The sequence below is a fragment of the Cornus florida genome, unplaced genomic scaffold (genome assembly GCF_030987335.1).
Source record: "Cornus florida cultivar Cherokee Brave unplaced genomic scaffold, ASM3098733v1 CherokeeBrave_3.0.0_Hap2_Chr05, whole genome shotgun sequence".
Lineage (NCBI taxonomy): Eukaryota > Viridiplantae > Streptophyta > Magnoliopsida > Cornales > Cornaceae > Cornus > Cornus florida.
Window position 1 is genome coordinate 71,390,813 of NW_026775575.1, and position 5,401 is coordinate 71,396,213.

Genomic DNA, 5,401 nt, shown 5'->3' on the forward strand with positions numbered 1-5,401 from the left:
GAGGTACATCCATGATAGCATTAATATCAAGCAAGGAATTGACGTCTTGAATGGCTTGATCAACATCAAAGTTTGAGAAGTCAAAATGAGACATGCAAGTTTCAAGGGGATCTTTGCTTATGATGAAGGGGAGAGATTCTTCGACCACTTCATCAATGACATCCACAAGAAAACAATCATCCTCATTGGAGGGATGTTGAGTTGCATGAAAGATGTGGAGTTTGACTTGCATGTTTCCAAAAGCAATGTCCATCACCCCGGTTCGGCAATTAATTGATGCATTAGCCGTAGCCAAAAATGGTCTACCAAGGATCACGGGAATGTGCTTTTTTGGGTCATGGACTGGTTCCGTATCAAGAACCACAAAATCTACCGGGAAGTAGAATTTGTCCACTTTGATGATGACGTCCTCAAGAATACCTCGTGGATGCTTGACCGATCTATCGGCAAGTTGCAAAACCACGGAAGTCGGCTTAAGATCGCCCAAACCAAGTTGTAGGTAGACCGAGTATGGAATTAAATTCACACTAGCTCCTAAGTCAAGGAGGGCCCTCTCGATTTTGCTGTCACCAATGACGCACGAGATTGTGGGGGCTCCCGGATCCTTATACTTCGGGGGAGTGCTGTGCTGAATAATAGCACTAACATTTTCAGTCAACCTCACTTTTTTTGGCAAATGATTTTTAGAAGTGCGCTTTTGAGTGCACAAATCTTTGAGAAATTTTGCATAGGGAGGGATTTGCTTGATAGCATCCAACAAGGGCAAGTTAATCTTCACTTGCTTGAAGACTTCCCACATGTCTTGAATTTTACAATTCTTGTTCCCAAAGTGTGTCGACTCTTGAAGACGTTGAGGAAACGGAGCTTTTGGCTCATAAGTAGTTTCCACATTTGGGGAGACATGTGTGGGATATCCGTGAATGGTATTGGGACAAGAATTTGGATTAGAAGAGCTTGAATTTGGATTTTTCAACGGCGACACTTCTTCACTTTTGTCTCCATCGACCTTGTTGTCCACCACTCTACCACTCCGAAGGGTGGTGATAGCTTGAACTTGTTCATGAGTCGGCCCACTCGGAGGAGGGGTTTCGTCAATCACATGCATTCCTCTAGGATTTTTAAAAGGTTGAGAGGGAAGCTTGCCCTTGTCCTTTTGAAGCAATTGATTCACCGAGTTAGCTATTTGGCCCACTTGATTTTCGAGATTAGCTATGGATTGAGTATGAGAGTGGACCATTTGGAGAGTAGGCTGCAAGGATGTCAAGAGTTGCTTGTTGGCATCCATTATTTGCTTATTTAATGATTCCATCATTTGCTTGTTTGCAGCTACTATCTCGTCAGTTGGACACACAGGAGGTTGATTGGAGACATTTGGATTGTAAGGAGGACGGTAGCTTGAAGAGGCTTGGAAAGGTCTACCTTAATATTGAGAAGAGGGCTGATTTTGCCGCCCTTGGTTTTGGAATTGGGAATTCTGTGGGGCTTGTTGCCGCCATGAGAAATTCGGATGATCACGCCAACCCGGATTGTAGGTGTTGGAATATGGATTGTTCCCGGGCCGCGAGAACATGGCATTAGCTTGCTCTTGGTTGGGACTAGGAAATTGCTCCGTTGTGGGGCAATCTTCCGAGAGATGGAATGGACTAGTACATGAAGCACAAACTGAACTTGCCGAATTTTGAGACAATGAATGAGGAAGATGTGGTGCCATCAATTGATAGAATTTATGAGCGATGGCATCCACTTGAGATGATTCCTCCCTTATTGACTTTGGTTGACAAGGGTTGGTGTTGCTTGGAGTGGTTGCGGTCGGAGCCCTACGAGAATTGTGTTGAAGTGAATTTTTACTCAAATTCTCAAGTAAGGTCCAAGCCTCATCCGCATTCTTGGACATGAACATCCCACCACAAGAAGAATCAACCATGAATCTATGGGTTTCGGTCAAGCCGGCATAGAAAGCTTGCACTAATTGCCATTTTGGGATCAAATGATGAGGACACTTCCGAAGAAGATCTTGTAACCTTTCCCAAGTCTCGTGGAGTTGTTCTCCATCAACTTGAGAAAAGCTTAGAATGGAACGCCTCATTTGGTTGGTTTTACTCACCGGATAATACTTCTTAAGAAATTCTTGTTGCAATTGAGCCCAAGAAGTAATAGAGTTGGGAGCGAGGGAGTTCAACCAATATTTTGCCCTATCTTTTAGGGAGAATGGGAAGAGATGGAGATGAAGTGCATTGTCCGGAAAACCTCTCAACCAGATGGTTGAACAGATTTCAAGGAACTCATCAAGATGCTTGTATGGATCTTCATTATCAAAGCCATGAAATGATGGAAGCATTTGAATGGTACTAGACTTGATCTCATATTGAGCTGCATCGATGTTTGGCATCACTATGCAAGATGGAGAAGCATAGGTGGTAGGGATGAAATGATCTCTAAGAGTCATTGGCTCGATATTAGGAATTTCAGCCCTTTCATTCCCCGGATTTCCTACGTTATCCCCCATTATATTGAATTCAGTTTCAAGGTCCCTTGTAAGAGTGGGTTCCCTAAGGTTCCGTCTAAGAGTTCTTTCAAGAGAATTGATATCAATGGGCGAATCGATTGTGGGTAAGGAAAGTGACCTACGACCGAACATCAACAATAAAGCATATACTCAACAAAGCAATTCATCAACCACAACTCCACATACGATGTTCCCTTTCTCCTCAATTATCAAGACGGAAAATGTAAATGGCCACGACAAGGACCGATGCTTTAACACAAAATTTAAACAGGATAAGAGCCTCAACAAGGGCTTCACAACTAAACTAAAACTAAATTTAACACATGCACAATATTCACAACTCGAAACTAGAAGTCACGAGACTTACCTGGGGTCCTCTAGACTTACAATTTGCTAGCATTCCCACGGCGAGCTTCGAGTCCCTAGAATCTTACAACACTTAAAACACAAAGGTGGTCAAAACACACAAGGAATATTCACAAGACACAATATTCACAATCAAACTAAATTTAACCCTAAACTTTGGTTGCTAAACCGTTTGCAGTCCCCGGCAACGGCGCCAAAAATTGATCGGTTGGTCAATTAACATCAACCTTCGCAATAGCACGAATCATTGTAAAATAGGGCTATTGGTCGGGTAAGTCGAACCACAGGGACTACGCTAGTCTAATACAACCTAAATGTCTAGAATCATTCTTAGAATGATGAAGGGTGTATAGAGGTTTTGTTGGATGTCACTTAAGCTAGGAAATTAAAAGTGCATAAAACAGTAAATTGCAAGAATTCAAGGGAGTGAGTACAAGTAAAGAAGGCTAGGGAAATGAATCCACCTCCATCCCTCTACACATGCTAGGTTAAGATTAATTTAAGGGGAAAACAACATATATGATAGTCATGATACATAACAATACTAGGTTGCTATAATATCCTTAAGAAGTTCATTTAATTAGAAAGGCAAGAATAAACCATCAAAGGTTCACATGATCAACTACCTAAACTAAAATGTAGCTTAGAACATGCTTACTAAGCCAAGGATTATCAAGCCCTAATTTAAATGGTGAATGCACATAAAGCTAAGAATCAAGTATAGCCCATCAAAGGGAAACCCTAAGCCATGAACTATCTAGGTTCTCCAACTCCATGCCATTAAAACCATTCCATGATCTAACTTCCATTGTCACCATGGAAGTGCAAGCAATATGATTAAGAAAGGCAACCATCCAAGACAAGATGAATAACTCACAATAATCATTTAAAACATTCAACATTCATTACAACAAAAGTGAGGCTCTTGACCATGGAAAGACTATCAAAAATACATTGTAATCCCCAAAAATAAACTATACTAACACATGCTTACAAGGGAGGGGTTTCATCACCTCCCTAGATGAGGTTTAGTTACCCATTGGTGAGCTAGAAGAAGGAAGACGCATCATCCTCATCTCCATTTTCGAGCTCCTACTGTAGCACTCAAGAACACCCTCTCCTTGCTCTCTTCTCTCTCCTTTCTCTTGCTCAAGATAAAGCTTAATGATATATGTGGCCTTTGGGTAGCCTTTTATGCTCCAACCATACCCTCTCTCCTCCAAGGAACACCTCCAACCACTTCATAAAGAGGGAAGATGGCATTGAGGAAACCAATGTGCAAGTGGGCTGAAATGAGCCATTTCCGAAGGGCATTCTGCCTGATTTTCGAGCGCACGCTTGGTGACTTCGAGCACTCTAACTTAGTGCAATGTGCAACATGCTCCTCTTGCTCAGTGCTGACCTATTTTGGGAAAACTGCTATAACTTTGTGCCCCGAACTCCGAATGACGATCTGTTTGAAGCTTTGGAGAGCTGATTCAGTGCTTTAAAAACTTCATGTTTTGATGAAGACCCAAATCTCAAGTCTGGTTGGTCGAAAATGGGGAGAAAGGCAGTACATCAGTGCTGCCAGGCAGTTCTGCGCACCTCTGTTGTGAAGATCATAACTCTCTGCTCCGAACTCCGAATGATGAACCACTTGAAGATTTGGAAAGCTGATTCAGAGCTCTAAATCTTTCATGTTATGAGGGAAGTCCAGTTCTCGAGTTTGGAAGGTCAAAATGGCAAGCAAAGACCAGGCTCTACTGCTGCCAGAATTCAGCATTGGCACCCTTTTGTTGCTCAAGACTCCACAAGGCCTTATTCTTGTTCCATTTTGGCCAATGAACCTGAAAATGCATAAAAACATAGAATTGGAGTTAATCTACATAAAATAATTAATAACTGGACTTTGTTAATGTAATTTAGGGCGCTTGAATATACATTATTCGGCGCTTATCAGGTTACTTCTCTTCCCTTTCACTCTTAAAAATAAGGCTAAGCACTGGTTCAACAACTTAGGGGCAAATTCAATAACTTCTAGGTTACAAATGCAAAATGAATTTTTAAAGAAATTTTACCACGTGAGTTTGACCAATGTTATGAGAACTTTTATTCGTGAATTTTCTCAAAGGGAAGGAGAACCTTTACATGAGGCTTGGGAAAGATTGAATGACTTGTTAAGAAAGTGCCTACATCATGGTATTCCAAAATGGCAAGTTGTCTAATATTTCTATGAAAGCCTATCCGACACTCACAAGGACATAGTTGATACCTCATGTGGAGGATCATATTTTGGGAAACATGAAGGTGATGTTTGGCACCTTCTTGAGAAAATGAGTGAAAATTCATTGCATAAATGTCACACTTCTCGGTTGAGGCATGATTCTAATAACAAAAAGAAAAAATTAAAAGTGTGTCAAATTGAAAGTGCAATGGAGATTGTTGCCGAGGTCAAAACTCTAACTCAAAAACTTGATCAATTTTTATTGAGTCAAAAGCTAGTAAAACAATCATCTCATCTTCTTAATCATCATCTTCATCATTTTC